Source organism: Lycorma delicatula, chromosome 8 (genome assembly GCF_047948215.1).
Source record: "Lycorma delicatula isolate Av1 chromosome 8, ASM4794821v1, whole genome shotgun sequence".
Taxonomy (NCBI): domain Eukaryota; kingdom Metazoa; phylum Arthropoda; class Insecta; order Hemiptera; family Fulgoridae; genus Lycorma; species Lycorma delicatula.
Window position 1 is genome coordinate 97,196,130 of NC_134462.1, and position 24,433 is coordinate 97,220,562.

The 24,433-nt window shown below is 31.9% G+C and overlaps 2 protein-coding genes across 3 annotated transcripts in view; one reads left to right on the forward strand and one right to left on the reverse strand.

Annotated features, from left to right (window-relative positions):
* The window catches only part of LOC142329564 (uncharacterized), a 103,288-nt gene extending 93,256 nt beyond the window's left edge, over positions 1-10,032 (reverse strand). Inside the window, exon 1 of the mRNA XM_075374244.1 lies at positions 9,766-10,032. The gene's annotated coding sequence lies outside the window, so the exon portion shown is untranslated. The remainder of the gene's footprint in view (positions 1-9,765) is intronic.
* Positions 1-24,433, forward strand: part of LOC142329562 (E3 ubiquitin-protein ligase MYCBP2-like) — a 482,039-nt gene that overhangs the window by 28,640 nt on the left and 428,966 nt on the right. The window lies entirely within an intron of this gene.

Sequence of the window (24,433 nt, forward strand, 5' to 3'; positions counted from 1 at the left end):
TAAATAAAAAATCTTGATGCCCCAGAATTCATTTGAAATAAAGTCGAAAATAATAATTTCCCTTAATCCAGTTAATGATAATAGGTTTAAAATTATTTTTATCATAATAATTTAAGTTAAGGTGAATGGAATTTATGAAAAATTCGATTTATATAGATTTAAATGTGTACAGTTATGAAATTAAATAGATATCAGAAATTTTATAATATTCTTCCTTACATTATAAATATAATCATAAGGTTATAAAAATGTTTAATTTTACTTAGGCAGTGAAGCAACTCGGATACGTTCATGGTTCATTTAGTTGTTTTTATAATTAGTTTTTGCATAAGTTCACTTTTGAAAATCAAGTATTGTACTTCATATTAATAAACCGTATTGCAGAATTGATTGCATAAAATGTAAAATACTAATATTAATACCGGGATGCGAACAATTACTCTCGTTTTGTAAAATATAAGATTTTACATTAATTTTTTTACATGACAATTTATATGAAGACTGCAATTCAGATTTTCATCTATCGTTACGCCGAGATAGTTTTTTACGTTTACATTTTACTTCCTTATACGAAGTAAAGGAAGTATTGCGATCGCGAAAAAAGTCGGTTTTCAGAAAAACAAATTCGGAAATATCCTTTTTGAACTTCCCAGAAACCATTTTGATTAGTTTCAGCGTGACGTCTGTATGTACATATGTATGTGCGTACGTATGTACGTACGCATAACTCAAAAACGATTAGCCGTAGGATGTTGCAAGTTTTGGATTTAGGACTGTTGTAACATCTAGTTGTGCACCTCCCCTTTAGATTGCAATCGACTTGCAAATTGCAGAAACAAATTTCGAAAATATCTAACTTGCAATCGACTGAATCAAAAGTATCCAAAAAAAATTGGATTTTGGACTTTTCCTTAACTGCAGTAATATGCCCTCATTCAGAGCTTTTCAACGATATATAATAAGTGGTACTTATTTTCATTGGTTCCAGAGTTATAGCCAAATAAAATTTTAATTAATGAAATATTTGGATCTTACAAGGGGAAGGCACATCGGTTCGAATTCGACTCAGTTTCCTTTTTTTTTAATTTAAATATATTGATTTATTAACCTGTGATTACAAAAAAAAATTATTACAATAAATAATAATTCAATAACAATAAAAGAAATAAAGATGAAAAAAATCATAAGTTATTAGTGAAATAAAATTTTATATACTTTTAAAAATGTGTATATGTAATTTAATAGGCGTACAAGGAAATCATTTATTTATTTTTAAGTTGACATTATTTACATCAATTTTTTATTATTGATAAATTTTCAACCATTTTGTTATTTATCGGGAAATTTAAAGAAATAAATTTACGGCAAATCGAGAAAAGTTTGTTATACATTTTTTTAAAGCAAAATATTCTATATTTAGAAAATACAAGAATCATTAATTCGAATTTAAAAATTATTTTCTGTATAATAGAGACACGTAGTTTTATCTACTGCGTACAAATAACGCTTTTATCAAAGAGTATGACATAACATGACTTCTCGCTTTTATATATTTTTTCACTTTTTTCCGTAGAAAGCACAAGTACATGAAAATGCACAAGGGCATATGCAAATTGTTTTCCATCTCGAATTATTATTGTTCGTTATCAGAAGATAATGATGAAAACTGCGTCGTAGAAATTACACTTGGGGACCTTAATAGAATATATTTTATTTTCATTACGATATACTTAATTGAACTCTCATGTTTTTTTTTTCTTGGATAAACATCATTAATCATCGTTTTAACTGATAATCTCAATGGTCTCGCGTTTTTTTTTTAATATATATTTTTTTAGAAAACAATTTGAGAAAAACAAAATTGCGGAAAACTGACTTTTCGATTGATTAAGATTTCGTTTGTATCGATTGTTTAAATTATTTTAAAAAATTTCCTTAACTATTTTTCATTAATATTTTTTAACGGAATTAGTATAACAAATATAAAACGTCTTCTACCGTCTGCCATTTTTTCGTTCAAAGTTAACTTGGAACAGTCACATATGTTATAATATTTTTAATCCTGATATTTGCATTCAGTCTCTCACACAATCAACATGAATCTTCATTAGAATGGTTTTATAATTACAGAATTAAATGAATCGACACGTATTCCTACTGAGTGTATCGGTCTGCATTTGGGACACACTGGGTAACAGCCTTCCTTATATCCGATACTACAATACCATCCCTCGTATAACTGGTTCGTACTTTGCTTCATATTATATTCCATGTAAACCTTATAAGACATTTGCAGATATTTAAACCGGATGTGTGCTCAATTTATCACATAATCTACCCAGTAGTGGGTATAAACTTAAATTTGAATCATGTTTTGTAGGAATCTTCGTCCAAGCTTCATACCCTTTTCCTGAGGATGATTAATAAAAAAAAAAAAACGAGGGGTAAAATTAAAGTAAAGTAAAATTTGAAACAGTTTTGTTTTTTTACTTGACGCGGGGTTCTCGTCCTAATAATAAAGAATAATAGACTCATAATTTGAAGAACGCATGATAATTCAACTATAAATTTTCCATTGTCTTGCATTTTAAAAATTAACTCTTAAAACAAAACCCACTTATCTGCTACAAGTTTTAGACATAATTTGGCGCCCGGGGCAGTCCTGCTTAATTTAGTCCGAGCAAACATTGGTAATGTTTGAGTGGTAGCGTCTCGGCCATTCATCCGGAGGTCCCGGGTTCGAATCCCGGTCAGGCATGGCATTTTCACACACGCTACAAATCATTCAGCTTCATCCTCTGAAGAATGCCTAACGGTGGATCCGGAAGTTAAATAAAAAAAAAAAAAAACATTGGTAATGAGTAAATCTCATTAACTGTATTTAGTACATGAATCATCGTTTAATTACTTTGGTTAGGTTTACATCACCTCTTAATCAAACAACCTATATATAGTATACTTTGTGTGTATGTATGTGTGTGTTAGATGAGTTTTTCTTATCAGCACGATTAAGTTTAATTACACGTTTCGCTAATAGATTGTACGGTGCAATACTGGATAATATCTTATCGCTTTAAGCGTATAGTTTGTAATAGAATGAATCATTTTTTTTTAATAGATTTCATAAGAAAGTTACCTATTGTAATGGGTACCATGATTCGACTTCTGGAAAATTTCCACATATCTTCGCGTTTCACGTCCCCAGACCCTAAAACCACCGTCAGCTCAAAAAAAAAAAAAAAAATTATATATATATATATATATAGATAGTTTACTTTCTTGTGGGCACGATAACTTTCCTTTTATTTTTTCTGTTTAGCCTCCGGTAACTAACTACCTTTCAGATAATACGTCAGAGGACGAATGAGGATGATATGTATGCGTGTAAATGAAGTGTAGTCTTGTACATTCTCAGTTCGACCATTCCTGAGAAGTGTGGTTAATTGAAACCCAACCACCAAAAGGACACCGGTATCCACGATCTAGTATTCAAATCCGTGTTAAAATAACTGACTTTACTAGGACTTGAACGCTGGAACTCTCAACTTCCAAATCAGCTGATTTGGGAAGACGCGTTCACCACTACACCAACCCGATGTATTTAATGGAAGAACACTATGAATGAGTGAATATATACCGGGTGTCTATAAGTGGTCTAGTGGTGAACGCACCACTAGACCAACCCGGTGGGTTGTGGGCACGATAACTGCCGTAATTTTCTCTAAAAAATAACTGGATCAAAAATATCGGTCTAGTTCGTTAACGGCCAAAATCGAACATAGGGGTGAAAATGGGGTGACGTTTTCGAAAAAACAAAATATCGCTATAACTTTCTTATTAAGTAAAGTTCCTTCTATTCTTCGGATAAGGGCCTAAAACGTATCTAAGTAGTATTTTGATATCACCAACCTGTGGCCCAGGGGATGGAAAAATGGGGTTTCGAAGACAAAAAATCATACCTCCCTTAATTGGCAAAGCACCGAATCGGTTTAAAGTGATCGTTAAACTTCTAAACATTACCTAAAACTTTTGTGTGTTTTGATAAGACCAACCCTTACAGAAAGGGATGACCAAAATGTTGCTGGAATTGTAAGATGGGGCTTGTCGTATGCTAAAGATGTGAAACTTTTTTTCACTCGCAACCATTGTTGTATTGAGTAAATTTGAAGTTTTTTTAACTTTAAGGTGGAAATCTTTTTTCCTCTACTTAGCCCCGGTGAAATCCACCTCCGCCTTCCGGCGTGCCGATGGGGGGGTATTTTTTTTAATCGGAAAACAAATTAGAAATTCGTAAATATAGAACACATTTACTGCTGTAGAAATAAAAGTTTTATTATCCTAGAATAGGTTATTGATGTAAAATTAGTCTTATAATTAAATTATACGTTTACTCGAAAACATTTCAATAACTTAATATATCACGTTGAAGATATATAGCAAACGTTGAAGGTTACAGCAAACGGTAACCTTTTTTCTTTTCTTTTCCTGTTTAGTCTCCGGTAATTACCGTTCAGATAATACTGTAGAGGATGATATGTATGAGTGTAAATGAAGTGTAGTATTGTACAGTCTCAGTTCGATCATTCCTGAGATGTTTGGTTAATTGAAACCCAACCACCAAAGAATACCGGTGTCCACGATTTAGTATTCAAATCAGTGTAAAAATAACTGACTTTACAAGGACTTGAACGCTGGAACTCTCGACTTTCAAATCCAGCTGATTTGGGAAGACGTGTTCCAAACAGTAACCTAAAAATATTATTCCTTACAATGTACTATAGAATTCTTTTCGAAAGAAAACTCCTTCAAAAAGTTATATCTTATTAACTACTTGTAATATTCTATTTTGTACCGTATTCAACCTGATTTTTTATGCGTTATTGTTTGCAATTTATTTCAAGAAAACCAGTAGGAATTATGGTAAATTTTAAGGAATAAAATATCCCGTTTTTGTGCAATTTCAACTTCCGTGTTTTCAAGAAATTAATTATAAAAATCGAAAATAGTGTTTTTAAAAAGGTAGTATATAAAAAAGATCGTTTTTAAAAAGATAGTTTTATGTGCCGTTTAAAAGTTTTATCCAATTTAAAATACATGTTGTATTGTGTATCAGTCGAGAGAGGACTTTTTTTATCGCTACATTTTTAAAACTAATACAGTGCATACCATAATGATTAGTATTCTAGCATACAACTTGATGATTTTTACGTGCATTGAAATTAACTATGGATTGAGTTTATAGGTTAATTAGTAAAATTATTTAAAGTTGTTCGGCATTTACTAGAGTACAATCTTCTCCTTTTTTAAATATAAGTAAGTTACAACTCGATTTGTTTCAATTTATATTCTATTTTTTGTTGTTGGTAATTTTAACTATTTGTATTACCTTTATCTTTGATGATTGAAATGAAAAAGTGTGAAATCTTTTTTAAAACTTGCTTAGTTTGAGCGGTGGATTTTTACGTGTATTCTGTTTTTGTAGGGTCCTTATACAACGGTTAATTTTTTTTTTTACGCTGGTCCTTTAAAAATTACTTTTGTACACATTAACCTTTGTTTGTAATTTTGTTTTTAAATGTAAATATTTATATACCTGTTAACGAGCAGCAGTGTTGTTTATGGGAAACGGGTGAAACATTTTTCTAGTTGTTATTAAAAAAATTAAAGATTTAATAAATAAAATCTGATTATCTTGGTTGTTAGAATAGCACACAGTCGTCGCATAACAGAATGCCACACAAAAAAAAAACAGCTATACAAACAGTTAGTCTCTCTTTTTCCTGTTCAGCCTGCGAGAATTACCGTTCAGATATTACTTCAGAGGATGATGTGTATGAGTGTAAATGAAGTTTAGTCTTGTACAGTCTCAGTTCGACCATTCCTGAGATGTGTAGTTAATTGAAACCCAACTACCAAAGAACACCGGTATCCACGATCTAGTATTCAAATTCTTATAGAAATAAAGTTTGTTTGTACGTTTACGAACGACTGTGGAAGGAAATCTTTCTTTAATTTTGGAAAAATAAATACTTGAAGTAGAAAATTGACCGCGTGATATTTAAAACAAAAAAAAGTACGTTTAAAAAAATGATATAAAAATTAATAAAGACCTATAAAAATCTGTATATATATATATATATATATATTATATATATATGTTATATATATATATATTATGATGTTATTTGAAACCGTATATTAACACAAAGAAAGCCATTAATAATTACTATATATTCATAATAATAATAATAATAATAATACTTTGCTAATAAAAGGAATTAAATTCACTTCCTCCAATGTTTTTATAACACAGATATTAATGCTGAATGTTATTAGATCTTTTTTTAAGATCTGGTTACAGTTTATTATTTTATATATTACAAAATAAAGAGAAATTATCGATTACAATTAATCAATCTATAACCTAAAATATTCTGACCGTATTTTTGCTTTTACTTTACGTAATAGTACATATTAGAACTTAAAAAAAGTTGACAACACAGTTGTAGGACTTTACCGTCCTAGAACGCAGTTTACTTGCGCGACGGGAAAGTCCTACATCTCTAGGTTGTATCTAATGCACGGCTTTTAAAATATCTTATTTTATTAAATATAATATTTTTTCGTTTATTTAATTCGCGCGGGTGTGGCGGCACTAGAGGCGACGGTCAGCACTAACTGCACTAATGTAATTCACAACTTATATAGAACAAATTTCGTTTGACGGTCGGCAGACTGGTGTAGCCGCTAGACTTAACGCACCAGGTACCGAGTCACTCGGCGATCAAGTTCGAGACCCAGCCAGCCCGAGTTACTTTTTTATACTTTAAATATTATTAAATAAATAAATATTATTAGTTTATTTAATTCTACCGCTTACCTATGAATCTCAAGATACTTAGAGTGATAGTGCTCAACAGCCTCACCCATTTGACCTTTTACGTTGAAAATTTAGTGGCATCAATGCCCTTATATATACACAAGTAATCTGACCAAGTTTGGTCAAAATCGGTCCAGTAGTTCTTGGTATTTTAAGGTGATTTAGAGTCCAAATATATGCCCAAATAGAGTTCATATGCCCAAATTTATCGTTTACAATACTTTCCCTTCTAAAGCTATAGGGTTATCTAGACGGGAAAGTAATATTAAACAGAATTAGGGTTATTTGTTATGAATAAATGGATAGTTTGTAAAACGAGTATAATAACAAGCTATATAGTTGTAAAAGATATTTAAATCGCAATAAATTTTGATTTGAAGCGCCCTTAATTAAACACTAAATATTTATTATTCGTAGTTATATCCCGTCTTAAGGATATCACCTCTTAGAGCTCCCTCAAAAAGTCACATCGAGATTTCAAAATACAAAAATTGGCTATCAGATCACCAATGTACGCATCATGATTCCGTAAGTACCACTCGTGTACACCGATACTTTGAAAATTAAACTCGTTAAATTATTTTTGTGTTATATTTATTAAGGTATAATCTTTGCTAAAAATAATAAGTCGCTTATTCTTAAATAGCAATATCCACTCTATAAAACGTGGCCAAGAGAACTGTTAAACTCAACACACTACTTCGGCTTACAAGAAAAGACCTAATTATGTTTCCGTTGTCATTTTTAATGAATTATTGAATCATTTAAAAGGTTTCCCCTCCAATTCACTTGAAATACAATTAAGAACAAATATTTTCTTTACAGAAAAATATTACTCTGTTGATGAATTTTTAAATAATAAAATTTTAAAAAACCTGCATTCATTATCGCCTTGTTAATTATTTATTTTAATTTGATATCTTTACATACTTACCTTGAAATTATTTTACGTGTTTGTTTTTTTAAATAATTATTATGAACCTCAATACGCCTGTGTTTTATTTAATAATAAATTGTGAATTTTTTAATGCTTCCATGATCAAAGTTTTATTAATAAGGTTGTCTTATTACATCCAGGTAAATGCTGGACAGTTCCTTTCTTGAAGCGTTGAGTAGCACACCTATCCGTTACATGATCCTTATAACGTGATTATGTATCGATCAGAATAAAATATTCGTTTATTTCATAATAGAAATCTATTTATCGTTTTTGTACTTTGTTTTAATAGGCTTTTCTTATATATATATAGTTTCATATTTTTAAGGCTCTAACAAAATAAATTTAAAAAAAATATTTTATCAAAGAATTATTTTATGAACAATTATTTATATTATTGAAGACTTCTTCGAACTAAGTACGCTATATTGTCATGATTATTTCGTTTAACTCTGAATATGCCTAAATTTAAACGATTCGTTTGTACTAAAAATTAACGTAAACAAAGTTAGTTTTTTCTCATCTGTTATAATAGGTTTAAATCTCCTTATATGATCCGAACTAAAAATATGTTATGGTAGTTATAAAAAAAAATCAGCATAAAGTTTTTCCTTCATTATTAACTAAAAATTGTTTTATTACGTGTTAAATTTCATATTCAACGATCCATCATTAGTAACGGCCAAAGAATGAAAACAAATTTCTGGCAAGCGGTGACTACGGTAATATCCCATTATCTTTGATTTATTATTCATATTTTTACACGTTATTTTGCAAAAATTAAACGTTTTGAACTTATATGTGTATATTTTCAGTAAAAAAACGAAGGTTTAATTTTTTGTTATTACAAGTGATTGAACCGATAAAAATTGTACAATCTGATCGAATAACAAGAATCTTAACTGTGAAATCGATAACTAATGAAATAACAGAAAAATATAATTTTTTTTTTTTTTTGCTTATATTCTAGCCGGGAAAGTATTCACCGATCTGATGTTGAGGGAAACAAAAAATCCGATAAATCTCTTCTAATACACATTCTTACACTTAGCATTTTTATTGCTAGTGATCGTCGCATTGTATCGGTTAAAGTAGCCTTCCAGCTCGCGATCACGCAAACTAATATTAATAATTAACAATAAAGATTTCTACTCTACTTAAGATAAATCTCGAAGTATTAAATAAAAATAATTATATCTTTAAAACGAATACGTTGTTAAGACATAAAAGACTCGGCTACGTGGCTGCGAACTATTCCGACCGCTTGTCCGTTTTTCATAAAAATTTAATCGCAACGATCCATATACACAAGAAGCCGCATAACATTTTATCATAGTTTTTTCATAAAACAGAATTGATGCCAACATATAGCTCTCGAGTTAGTTTAGCGTGTCGGGACTCAATAGACGTCCAGACTTGAATGACACAATAAGCCCGGGTATGTAATATGTTACACAACATACTCCCGCATAGCATTCTGGTTTATAAATGTGAACATGAAAATTCTGAATGAATTCATTAATAAGTAAAATTGGATGTTGGTAACATAAGGAAAGGACTGAAATTTTATTTAAGGTAACATTTAATCCAAAACTTATCTACTTTATTATTATTCTCCCGGAAATGATTGATGACAACTTAATCAAGCTATGTATCCATATTAACGATTAAACGCATACAAATCCGAAAGCTTGCGCACGCACATAAATACACGCAATTAAATTCGTACAGGTATATATAAAAACGGTATTAAAATGGTTGAATTGACAGCACTGAGTTACTAAATAAAAGCAAAACTTTTTTTCAACGCGTATGATGACGTTTAAGAGCCGCTTATTTTATATAAATACTAAGTTTATTTATAAATTTGGACGTAAATAAATTATACTTTTTATTGGAATGAATTTCTTTTATATATTGTTAAGTTTCATTAAGGAATAAACTTTACCTTTATTGGATGGATTTTTTTTAAAAAGTATTTTTTTAATCGCAGACACTAATTTTTCCTCTTAAGTAGTGTAATTTAATATTTGTAAAACACAACACTGCTAATATTTACATTGTATAATTTTATTTTCACATTCACAATATATTATTAGGATATAAATTAATTAAATACACTTTACACCAAGCGGTTACATTCACTTTGCGTTCACTCACGATTCTTGTAACGCGCAGTAATGCACTGTTCACAGCCCTCCGCATAAACGTCGCTCGCGCTCTGTCCTACTGTTGCTAGACGGTTAAGGTTAGTGTGGAAGGGGAGTTCAAAATTGGTATGGTGGGGGCATACTGATCACAAGCGAATGCATACACCCGTACGAACGACACGGCACGGCGCGAAATAAGCGAGGGTCAGCCTTTTGTTATCAGTGTGCGACAGCTGACAATGAAAAACATGAGCCTTGAATGGTAATATAATTTTTTTTATTATCGCTGCATAAATTCTTTTTCGAATATTATTTTTTATATATATATATATTTATTTTCTATTTGTATTTTGTATCTTGTACCCGTTCGAACATATTTTTTTTCTGTTTCGGATAACAGAGCTCGTAATCTTTCATATCGCACGATGTAACAAAAACGTTTCTCACAAACGTTTTGATGTCTGAACCGAATTCTTGTACTACTTTTAAACATTTTTATTTCGACAGTCTTTATCTTTTGTACGCCATTATCAGTCTATTTCAATAAATAAAAAAGCGCTACCTTTATTGCATCATGTAAAGACGTGCGTTCAAAGAGGGCGACCTAAATATCTTTTAAAATGTGATCTTTCTTACAACAAAGAAAAATGATCGAAGTTACCTTTTATTTATAATACTTATAAAGTTTTATATGGTGGCAATAACGGACCGAAATAAAAGAATATACCTATAGTAAAGGAAATTTTCTAACGATAAAAAATAAGATAAATCATTTAACCCCACAAAGCACTTACTATATGTTCTTACGAAATTAAAATACTTTGAGTAAGGAATAAATAAAGAAATAATAAATCGAGTGTATTATTAATATTTGGTAATTATCTGTTTGTAATTTGTCGACATGGCGCCCAAAACTAAATAAATTAAAAAAATATATCTAACCGCTACTCCTATAGTCAGGTGGTACTAGAAATTTATTTGAATTTTAAATTCATTTTAATTTTTTACGTTAAATACGGACTATCATCGTTATGATACCAAAATAAAATAACTTTTATACGTGATTTATTTAATTTTTCGGGATATATATATATATATATATATATATATATATATATATATATTGATTTATGATTTATTTATATACCGGGAATATTAAATATATAATATTAAATATAGGCAAAGTTATCCACGATCTAGTAATCAAATCCGTAGAAAAGTAACTGACTTTACTGGGACTTGAACGCTGGAACTCTCGACTTCCAAATCAGCTGATTTGGGAAGATGCGTTCACCACTAGACCAACCCGATGGGTTTAATGGAAGAACCCTATGAATGAGTGAATATATACCGGGTGTCTGAAAAAGAACTCCGTGTTTTTAAATTAAATTTAGTTTATTACATTTAGAATAAAAAATTGTTACAAGAAACTACAGTCTAAAGCAGTGGCGGCTCGTAGCTAAAATTAGTGGGGGTGCTGCTCCAGAAAGATTTTTTCTGGGCCTTTTCAATGCCATAGTTAAAGTTTTCTGTAAAATAAAATAACCGAAAAAATGAATCAAATAGAATAGCTGGAAGCAGGATAATAATCTAATTGTACACTTTATCACATTCAAGAATACATTCACATAAGTACATTGCGCTTAAAACCCGTATTCGGTTTAACCGAATAAATAATAAAATGTCAATAGAGATAATATATTTTAGTATTATTAAATAATAACTTAATAAAATGTCCGCTTAAAAACACTGTAGTCCTACGGGGTTTAATTTAAATTTCTATTTATACAGAAAGAAATACACAATTCGTTTTTACTAATTGCCTTCTCTTTCGCCTTTCCAACGTGTTTTTGGATAGATTTGGCAATCAAAGAGCGGCGCTTGCTTTCCGCCATCTTCTGATCACTACTGAAAAACCAACTAAACGGCTTTCATATTTCTTCCACAGACTAAACTAGAAAAGGAAACGAACAAGGAACGCGTTTCATACACACGCGGAGCAAAAAAAAACTACCTTCCACCAGCTCGCCGGGGTCGGCACTGCTGCATCAATATTGCTGTCTCTCCCTTGCAGCTTCCAACGTGCGCATGCGCACAACAGCCAGATATCACGCCGTTGGAACTGTCAAGCCCACAGTTCCATACAAAGATTTTTGTATATTTTTCATAGACTGAGGGATGGCTACTGACATAAAGCTTAAAGCTTATATATTGTACAAGTATAAAGAAAGAATTAAAGAAAAAAGGATTCATTATATTAAATGTTATCGATAATATCAAGTGAAAATAATGGGTGCTGCAGTTCCACAGTTCCTGTACATGAGCCGCCGTCTAGTTTTTTTTGCCTATTAATGTAACTCAATGCAAGCACTGTTTACAGCCGTACAAACTTGTTTTTTGGCGCAAGTGTTCGAGTGACTAGATTTTTTCTCATCCGTTGGATAAGCGAACGTAAATATGTTATTGACCATTCTCTTCCACGTTTTGTATCCTATTATTACGTACTCTAATCCCAATTCCCATCGTCCCGGCGGCAGTTCCAGCTCCGGAAAGAACGTGTGTGTGTTACTGAAGATCCTTTACCGCTGAGCGATAATGAGTACGACATTGCTCTACAGAATAAAAAATATCAATACTAATACTAATAGCAATACATTATTCTAGTTCTAACTGAAGTAAGCTTGAGCGGTATTCTTTTATTAAATCGTTAATCAGCGTATCAGAAAGTCTTTACTAAACGAATAGCGATTTTTATATTCATAAGCGTGCATGATACGCAATACCGCAATACTGTCTCTAATAGGTATTCTACGTATTCACTACTTTCATCATCTAGACTATCCCACTGCACATACCAGCAGCGGCTGTAAGGTAATGTTTTAGGTGTATTTTCTTGTTTTGAAATACCAATAAGCAAGCTATGCAGCTCATTTAGAGTTTCCCTTATTTCTTCCGAAAGATGCTCTTTGTAATTTTTCAGAATTTTAACTACAATCGATTCACCTTTTATCGCTTTTAGAATTTCTGTTTCTCTATCTACGACATTATCTGATTTTAAGAACAAGCTGTCCAACAAACCAACAGAAATGCTGTAATTAATCTGGTCATCATCATTGAGATGACTACATTTGTTAGTGTATACAAGAGAAAGAGAGAAGATGTGTTACGGTTTCATATCCGTACTGACCGCCGGTGATAGTGTGTAGTCACTTAAATGATACCGTGCTCTTTCAACTCCTCCACTTTGGATCATCCCAATGAATTTACTCAGGTCGCGGATTGGAATTAGTCCAGAGCCGCTTGCTTCTGCATCATCATGCATTCTTCGCTTCGGTGGTTTATCTCTGCTAGTCGGAAATTTCTCCCGATGGAAATGTCCGACTTCGTATCTTCATTTCTAATTAATTTTCTTTAAGAAGGAAGATTCGAATCGTCCAGATGTTTATAAGAGTTTTCCGACTTTTGTCACCTTTTGAAAATGCGGATATTGTCGTTTAACGAGGTGATGCGATCGGTAGACTTTCATGCTCGGTATAGGAGCTTATATGTTCGATCTGCTGAATATTCACATCATATTTTGTTGAATATTTTGTTCTATTGATAGCGACACGTGTGTTACAAACGCCTATATGCTACGATTATGAAAGTGCACTTCAAGCACCGCTCGCTAGCGGTCTGTTCTATATACTTCTATTCCTGATCTCGATAGACACGATACACGTACTGGTTTCTTTCGGATTCCTAGTTGTATGGGAAATCAGGACGAAGAACGAGCCGATGTATCCGGTGAGTTCCTCGACCGTTACATATTTTATGGAGCCGGCGCTCGGATTTAATGGGTCGAGTGATGCGTTCCGATTATGCGTATTGGTCGGTCGAAGAAAGTGTGGCAAATTAAACGAATGACCGTTGTCGTGAACAAGTTTCATCACATTAAAGATGCTGTATTGCCGTGGAAATCGTCGGTTCGAAAAAATCGCCATAAAAAGGCCATCCTTTGCCGTCTACTTTGTAACACATCGGACTGAGGTACGGATTCCTAATGTCGTCTGATGCAGTATGTCCTTTAGATAACTGTTTTCCTTGACTGTATGCGTTATGTAGCATTTTATCACCGTTTTATTGTCGCACTCTTCTATCGGCGATATTTGAATAATGATGATATCGCTGAAAACTATCTAAATTTTTCAAAATGTAACGCTTTTATTTGAAATTTAGTTGTTCTTTTTTGATCGACGTTCTTTTCACTACTACACCCCAGTTAATCCTATAGTATCATTAAGTGTATGTATAACTGCGTATTTATGCCTTAAAAATTGTACTGTTTGAATAGTTTTGTTTATAATGATATTTATTGCTTGCTGGTAGTAATATTTATAGATAATAATATTTATCCCTTATTTTCTGTTATTTATTGTTTATTATTATTTTTAGATGTTTTTTCACCGGTTAATTTTTTTTTATCGTTTGTATGTGGTTTTTTCAACCTCTTACTGTTCTGTCTGTTTCTTTTGGGCTATAGTTTAAACATTTCTTTGATTTTTTTGTTGCCCTCTATATCTTTTCTTTAAAGTTTCGTAAATTTTTTCCTTCGTTCTTTGCAGTCCGGAATTTTGTTTCTTTTCGGATGATTATCTAGTTCTTTACTTTTTTTAACAGATATATACGTATTTGATATTTGTACTACGGCAATCTTTTTTCGCTTTGCGAATGATGATAAATAACTGCTTGTTTGTCGCATTAATAAACAAAAAACCAGAATACTACTTCTACTAGCGTAATATTTTCAAACTACATAAATATTGGAGAATTACCCAGATTCTGAGTCACCATTTAAGAATATGTGGTTCCACCGATTTATGTTTTAATTTTTTAAACCGTTTGTTTTCCTTTAATCTATAATATACTCTAATTTACGAAATATGTTATATTAGTATAAATAGAATTCATGTTTGTGTATCGCTTAAAATGGTGTTACTATGCGGTATCGTTTAGTTAAAAAATAACTTGTATTTTTTTGTCTTTACAAATAATTCAACGGCTGGAGCGTATTTTAAAAAGACGTACAAATTAAATTTAATATACAATCCCTAAAATTAAAATCTACGCTACGATGTCGACGTCAATTATTCTTACGGGTTTCTTCTACCTTCTTACGTAAAATAGCACTCTGTAAATCGGAATATGTAATTGTTGTATACCTACAATGATGCTAAAACCAAACAAATCACGTAATATTTTACGGATAACGTCCTTTTTTTACTTCATCCCAGATGACTAAGTTTTTCAATTAACTAGTTCGAGTAAGCATTTCAAATGAAAAACATATCAAGGTATAAAAAATTAAACCGTATAAAATCACAAACATTTTTTTAATCGATTTGTTTTTATAGGTGTCTACATCTCCTTTTTAGTAGCGAGACAAAATACTGATAAACCAGCTAGTACACCTATACGATGGTAAAACTTCATGTACTAGTAAAATATATAGAGTGTATCATGACGTTCTCCCGGGACTTTCAGAGCCTATTTTATTGGTAAAAATAATGGAAAAAGTTCATATAAACATATGTTCTAAAATGGTTCGTTTGCGAGTTACGGCTAGTGAAAAATTTCTCTCCGATTTTACTACCTCTGAAATTAGATCATACTGAAATTTTTATGTCGTTAATTAAAGGAAAAATTAGTTATTTCTTATGATTTTTGACCTGTAAAATCGAATAAAATAGGTACCAGAATCGTATCTGCGGTAGTTTTTGAGAAATCCAGGATGAAAATAAATTACGATAAAGAACCCTGTTTTTTTTCATATTTGACGTACAATTACCTTGTGAAGTGGTTAATAAACATATAAAACTTTTAAACAAAACATGTAGAAAATTTAATTATGAACAAAATGGTGAAAGACAAGTTTAATAAAACAAAGAAAAAATTTAAAAAATTCGAGTTTTATTTAGAAATAGTATTCTATACCTAAATGACGTACCAGTATATGAAATGTTAAAAATATACCCGCCATTTTCAACATATTTCTTGGCACGCCTTAGAACTGTTTTTGTTGCTGTTTTTATGTCTTCAGGGCTGTCCTTATGATTCTAGGCCGCTTTCATAATGGGGACAATTTATTCCTCAGTAGAATGTATTAGGTAGATTTCATAAGAAAGCTACCTATTGTAATGAGTACCGTGATTCGACTCCCGGAAAATTTCGACATATCTTCGCGTTTCACATCCCACAGATCCCAAAACCACCGTGAGCTCAAAAGTTTATATATATATATTTCACCACTTTCTTGTGTGCACGTTAACTGCCGTAATTTTGCGCCAATCACTTTCAAATTGTTCCTTCAAGATAACTCGACCCAAAATCCTCGGTAGAGTTTGTTAACGGCCAAAATCGGACCATGGGGTGGCTTTTTCGACAAAACAAAATATCGCTATAACTTTCTTATTAAGTACAATTTCGAACTCGTTTAAAGTTCCTATTATTCTTTCGATAAGAGCATAAAACTTATATCTAAGTAAATTTTTTTATATCGCTAGCCGGTAGCCCAGGGGGTTGAAAAAATGGGGTTTTGAAGCCAAAAAGGATCATACCTCTTCCTTAATAGGCACAGCATCGAATAGGTTTAAAGCGTTCGTTATTCCTCTAAGCATTACCTAAAACTTTTGTCTGAAACAATTTTTGATATAACCAACCCTTACGGCTAGAGATGACCAAAATTTTGCTGGAATTGTAAGATGGGGCTTGTCGTATGCTAAGTAAGCCTGTGAAACTTTTTTCTCATGCAACCATTATCGTATTGAGTAAATTTGAAATTGTTTTCAACTTTAAGGAAATCTTTTTTATCCCCTACTAAGCACCGTTGAAATCTACCTCCGCCTTCCGGCGTGCCGAAAAGGATTTATTTCTTTTGTTTAGTATATAATCATTTTTAATCCATCCCCAGACGCAAATATTTATAGGTGTAGATCAGGCGATCTTGGTGTCCAGGAATATGGACCTCAATGTCCGATCCATTTCTCTGGTAAATGTCTAAGTGGTGGAAATGGCACAAGAGAAGTGGGGAGACGCGCCATCGTGCCGGAAGTATACTTTGCGCTAGAGGAACATCTTCAAGCAGCTGCGGCAATTCTTCTTGAAGAAATTGCAAATTAACCTTAACATTTAAGCGGCCAGGTAATATGAACGATTCAAACAGCTGATCGTGAAGAAAGCCATGCCATACATTGACTCTAAATCGGTGTTGAACGAACGGTCTTCCACCGTTTCGTAAGGATTTACTTCTGGCCATGTATGCTCAGAGCGTAATTTTTTACGCCATCTCGAGTGATTGCCTACCTACCTAAGTTTTGTTTAAAAGTTTTATATGTTCATTACTTATTTAACAATGTTATTGTACGTCAAACATAAAAAATGGGGTTTTACCTCAATTTATTGGTTTTCACCCCAGATTTCTGAAAAACTATTGCATATTTGATTCTAAGACGTAATTTATTCGATTTTTTATGTTAAAGACTATAAGTAATCACTGATTTTGCTCCTTAATTAATGCCCTAATAATTTCAGTACGACCTGATTTCACTGGCGTATCTGAAATTTGAGTGAAATCTTTCACTAGGCGTAACTCACAAACGAAATATTTTATGACATATGTTTTATAAACTTTTCCAATTAGTTTCACGAATAAAGTAGATTATGAAAATCGTGAGAACTTCTTGACACACTCTTTATACACTTCATACAATATAGGTTTTGTATCAAAACGACGGATGATTTTAAAGTATGGTGACGTCAAGTCAGAATTATTTCTTCTAATTTAGTTTGAATTTATGTAATTTATGCGAGGGGTGTTTTTTTCTGAGAAATTCATACAGTATGCCGTATTATTCGATACAGTATTATCTATTACAGACAATAGAAATATTAGTTATTTCACCTATTGTATTTTTAACGTTGATGTCATCTAAGATATTTGACTGTTTATTATCTTACGTCATGATTTGCTGTTATGTAGTAATAAATATGGGAGTTGCCAATTTCAGGTGGCCTATAGAATAGGTGTAGTATTATTATTATTATTCTAGAGCAGTACCCGCTCTTTTGAAATTAGTTGGCCGAGTTCCATTATTAGGTGGAGGAATCAGGAACAAAATAGTGTAGGTTACAAATTTACCGTTCTCTACTGCTCTTAATCTTCCCTTTCTTCTTGTTTTATATACAAAGAGGGTGTCTAGGGACAGAAAGTTTTAAAGAAATATGTACCCTGCGAGACATCTAAATATACAAATAAGTCGGAAGGTTATTTTCGCTTCTGTTTATTTACTGCATTAACTTACTCTTGCTTATAAAATTACTACCCCTCGAATGTAATTAATAAGTTCTGGTTATTATCTTAAGCGTATTTTATTATGAAAAATCTTTTACTAGCATTTGTTAATTTTTTATTTTTCATATGTATATGTTTTTAGGAGATTTTGCCGAAATTAAACTTAAATTTTTTATTACGTTTAAATAATTTAATTTATTCGTTCTTCCCGAAGATTTTTCCCCTTTCGGCGTATCTCATTCGACGTTATCTCGTGTAGTTGCGTTACGTTACTACATTAAAGCAACGGAAGACTTGGTTTAAGAATCGCCTACCTCGTTAATAGAAATTAATCAGATTTGATAGACTTAAAGCTTTGTTAATTTTCAAAAAAGGAGATTATAAATTCCACTCGTAAATTTTTTTTCTAAACTTACTCCTCGCTAAATGTATGATTGTTTTTTTTAAAGAAATTTTGTAGCTTATGAAAAATTCCAAGTATGATAAGAAAATCGTTTATAGGAAGGAAGTACCACTAGCGGTCCAGATAACTTAAGGAGTATATTAAAAAGAAATATTACTATACAGTCTGTGGGGGCGATTTGGAGATATTATATTTTTTAATGTGGTTAAAATCTTTTAGTATCGAAATGTTATAGGTACAAGTATGATGTATAATGTCCGTTATCATTCTGCTATTCTGTAAGCATTGCTCACGTAAAAATGTAGAATAACATATTTCATATTTTTGAAAAGTCTTAGCTCACGCTCGAAAGCGGTCTTTTCAGTGGTCATTATGTATTCATTATGTCAAGATAAAAAAAGTCCTGCCAAATTATTCTTTAAATTTTAACTCATTGAAATCAGCGCCAACAAAAATCCGATAACTTATTAATCTTTAATTCGGTGCCGACTTAAAAAAAAATATTAATTTAAAGAAGTTAATATTTTTTCAGTTTTTGAACGCATTTTCAAAATGCGCTGAACAAGTGTGAACAGAAGTAACGTTTGTAATAATTTGTTATAACAATTAATAAAGTAAACACTTTTACTTCTTTCTACTTTTAGTAGTTTTTTAAAAGTTTCCTTTATATTCTCGAAACATAAAAGGGAATCCTGGTTTTATTTTTGCTTAGAGTACGAATTATAATACGGCTTAATGCTGTCGGTTAGGGATGGATACTTGTTTATCCTTGTTTATCATAAGTGTTTACATAATTGTTTACATCAAAAATTAATTTAAGTGTCAGGAAAAGATTTTTGAAAGTATATGTTTGGAGTGTCGCTTTATATGGAAGTGAAACTTGGACAATCGGAGTATCTGAGAAAAAAATATTAGAAGCTTTTGAAATGTGGTGCTATAGGAGAATGTTAAAAATCAGATGGGTGGATAAAGTGACAAATGAAGAGGTATTGCGGCAAATAGATGAAGAAAGAAGCATTTGGAAAAATATAGTTAAAAGAAGAGACAGATTTATAGGCTACATACTAAGGCATCCTGGAATAGTCGCTTTAATATTGGAAGGACAGGTAGAAGGGAAAAATTCTGTAGGCAGGCCACGTTTGGAATATGTAAAACAAATTGTTAGGGATGTAGGAAGTAGAGGGTATACTGAAATGAAACGACTAGCACTAGATAGGTAATCTTGGAGAGCTGCATCAAACCAGTCAAATGACTGAAGACAAAAAAAAAATCATAAGTGAAGCCTGAAGGCGGAGTATATCGGCTTCAGGATGAAAGGTGTGGCAGATGGATGAAAACAGAAATAAGACGCTGCCTACTCAAGATTGGTCGTTTTTATCTTATCACTGTACACATACACGCGCACGCACGCACGCACGCACACACATATACAAACAAACACCAGTAGCGGTCGGTGAAGGCTACATATGCGTATTTAACTCTTCAATATGACGTGGCTATCTGTATAGATTTTATATTATTTGCAGTTCATTCTAATCCTAAGTCTTTATCTTGAAATGTCTAAATATAGCAATGAGGTATCGAATGATCGGCTTTGTTAATCTGTAGAAAATAACTTATTACGGCAGAAAACATAAATCAATAGCTTCAGAGAAGTTACTTTTTTGGTGGTCGTATCATCGGATCGGGTCAACTCACGAATTTTTCATTTCGTCTGGCGATGCTACTATATGCTCAATAGTTAATTAACCGTGCAATAACTCGTCTCTTTTTTATTTAATTGGTGTTGATGTTGAATAAGTTTCGCCAATATAAATCGCTTATAAATAATTTTAAGAATTTTTTTTTATTTATGACTCTACCGGTTTGTAACCGGTAGATTTTTGTCGCACGAAAATTCTGTTTGCTTCCACCTGATTCGTTCGTTTTGATAATGTTATTCCTGAAATTACGATATTTTTCAACTGAAAAACCGAAACTGTTCGTTGCTTTTTTCTGTTCAATTTCATTACCTTCGTTTACTTTGGTTTATTATAAGATTGAATTACCTTTCTGGTCATGTCCCAAGTACTGTTTGTTATTTATTGTAACTTATTTTTAGTTTGCAGCTAAAGTACGATTTCTATAGGAATTCTTAAAAGCTTTTTATCTTTTATCCTGGATTGTTATTTTGTTCTCAAATTTCTCCTTGGACTCCTTAAATCTCTTATTTTTACGAGCAAAAAATCGACGTTTGTAGAATACATACTCTTAGAATTACAATCCTTTTTAAAATGAAAACAATCTGCTTGCTCAAATTGTTAAGAAGTCTCAGTGTTTTATGTGCGTTTCGTTTAATTACCTTCTTGTTTTAATTCTATAATTTTAAAGCTTAATTGTAGTAGTACCTTGCTATTTAAATTATTATAATTTTACAATGGCTAGTCGTTTAAATGGATGTTTGTAGTTTAATGCTTGTTAATAATCCCTTTTTTTATGCAATTTTTATTACTTTCAAGTATCATCATTTAAATTGTTTCTCTTGGCTATTTTTACATACAAAAAAGATGTTCGCTAAAAACTCCGTCGGTTATATTTCGTAAATGATTTATAAACAAATAAATTTATGTGTACGGAGGAAGGGATTTCGGACCTGGTTTATTTTCGCTTTTGTTTGTTTTAAAAATATGTTGGCTATATTTCATGGATGGTGCTATGTGAGAAGAGAATGTGTTAAAAATTAAATTGATGTGATGAAAATTTCACTAAGTTGTTTTATAGGTGCATTTTTTATAGCTTCCCCGTTACCTACAGGCTTTCATATGTAAATCTGAACGACCGTCTGAATTACTTAATGCGTGATATTTCTCAAATCGTTGGTCCGAACCGATTGAATTTTTCACCGCTTTATTTAATAAATTTTTAGGAAAGATTATAATTTAAATTTCTAAATCGATATAACGGATTTAAACAAGAACGGGACCTTCAGCAGATTGTATACATGCACGGATAAATGTTACGTTATGCTATTTGCCAGATGACATCATAGTACTGAACAGTGCACATCATATTAATGTGCATGTAACATTTTACCGATTAAAGATATTTTTTTGGTCAGATTAATTTTTGAAAATTCTATTAAAGTTACTTAATTCAACTGCCAGTTTTTCTTTTTATAAGTGAATTTTTCAGAATTTGTATTTTTTATGCAACATTTTATTGCGTTTACTAGGAAAAAGGCGCCGCAAAAATTTTACATGGTTTATGTTTCATTACATAAGATTTTTTAAAATGTTTCTTCCAGTTGTAACTGAATAACTCTCATGAATTAAGCGTACTAACAACAAAAACGTTTAGAACGAAAAGCTTCAAAATCCTGAACGTTTTTAGCAGTTTCTTCAGTTGTGATTTTTTAACACGGCTCTAACCCCAATGTTTTCCTTTTCATTTCCCAAAACACAAATATAATTTTAGATAAATCGTTCGTATAAAGAAGAATAAATCCTCGAACGAATGAATTGTTCAAGAAGTATAAATCGTTCCAACGAATTAATCATTCTTGCACTGCGCACAACCACCCGGCGCACCACGTACTCCACTCTGCGCCAATAGCAGCGTTTTTGCTACCTGGTATTACAAATGTCTACAACGCTGAACTGTACGCCATCAGTATTTGAATGTCATTAAATCAAAATAGCGATTCGTGTAGTGCTGTCCGAGCTTTAGAGGATTTGTATTCTAGACTTACCATCGTCACCGAAATTCATAATACAATCGCTGAATTGAATCGTCGCAACACAAGTGAATTTCTGCTGGAGCCCTAACCATGTGGGATTCCTAGATAACAAACGTGCGGATTCCGCTGCTAAAGATGCATGTAGCCATCCCTCTTTCTCCACTCTAGTTACAATTATGATTTGATTTTATTAATCCATTAAACATGCAGTTCGAAGAAGTCGGCAAGGTAACTGGACTGCTACAGCGGATAGTAAACTCCGACACATCAAAGATAAAGTGTTACCATGAGAATCTTCGTGAAGAAAAATTGCCTAAAGGAAGTGGTCCTGTGCCGATTGAGATTAGGACATACTAGAGCTACTCACGGATACAAGATGTCAGCAGAAATCGCACCACTATGCGTACGATGCGACTGTCGCTTGACTGTGCGCCACATCCTTGTGGACTGCGTATGTTATGCGGTCTTACGTTACAAATTTAAATTACCGAGTGACATTCGACACATCATAGGAAATGATATGTATTAGATCGGATATTGTTACTTCTAAGCAGAATCAATATACTTAATAAGATTTAATGATAATCAACAATAAATTTTATTTAGTTGTTCGTGTTAAATATTTTATCTTAATTGTTACGTTTCTTTTATTATTTTAGTTTTAATCTCATTACTATTTTAGTTTTTCACCTTAGTTTTAATCTTATTTTATTAATATTTTAATATCCGAGAAGGCTTTTTTTATTACTTTTTGATTCGGGCGATGTTAACGCGAAAGCATTTTTCCCCGCAAAGAAAAAAAATTGTCATTTCGCCTACAACATACATATTTAATTTATTTTTTATTTCCATTTTAGTTATTTATACACTTATTTATTTCCAACTTTATAAATTATATAAAATTATGTATTATCAATTTTTTGTTTTTTATTTATTTTATTACGTTTTGATTGTAATAATATAATATTATCGATCTGGTACAAAATGTCATTATTTTTCGAGTAAGCTACGTCGGAAAATTAATCGGATGTCGGGTATGATTATATATTCAGGTTGCATACGTAAAATTGAAGATAAGTCGTCTAGCCACGATTCAAATTTAGGTTTTCCCGACTCAGTGTTTGCGCTTCAATGTTTGTTGAAGCGTTTCGTTGTTTCTCTCAACTGTTTGTATAAATTTAATTCTTATTTAGTTTTAGTAATGAGATTTAGGTTGAGAATATCATACTGAACAAATAATCTTTTCCTCTATTTTACGTTCTTTTGTTTTTATTGATATTTTAGTTTATGTAATGTTAGTTATAGTGTAGTATGTAGTGTGAGCACGCGCACTTACATGAGATTTGACAGACTTGTTGCGCGGGTTTATCGGTCACTGTTTTGCTTAATATCTAAGAATGAGGTTGTTGTGGAAACTTGAAATTTGGTATAAACATATATATATATGTTAAGTGCGGTGAACCATCACTTTGGGATAGACGACCAACTTCTAACATCTTACTTTGCCGGTCTTAAAGGGCAGCCGAATCACCCGGCTTTATCACAGTTCTTGCGAATCCTAATTTACAAAGTTATGAAGACCATCCACGTTATATTGCACCTATGGGTGTACTTTACTACACCTTATAAATGTTGACTCGCCTTTTGTTTTTCCAACGTATCCCTGTTCATATCCTCCGTGGAGAATCAACCTTAAAAATTTTATGTTAGACCGTACGATACACAATAAAGAATCAACATCACCTAACGTCTTTCAGCAAATGTTTTACTGTATTCTCTCCAAGACAAACCCAAACGCAATAGTATACATAAATGGATCGAAACAAAATGATACCGTTGGATGCGCATTTTTTGTTAATGGCAGAACCTATATGTTTGGTCTGCCTAATGTTATAACAGTACTTACTGCTGAACTGTTATCTATTAATAAGGTTTTGATTATCGTTAACTCAAAATACCGCTATATCCTTATTTGCAGTGACTCGTGCAATGTTCTTCAAGCTTTAGAAGATTTGTATT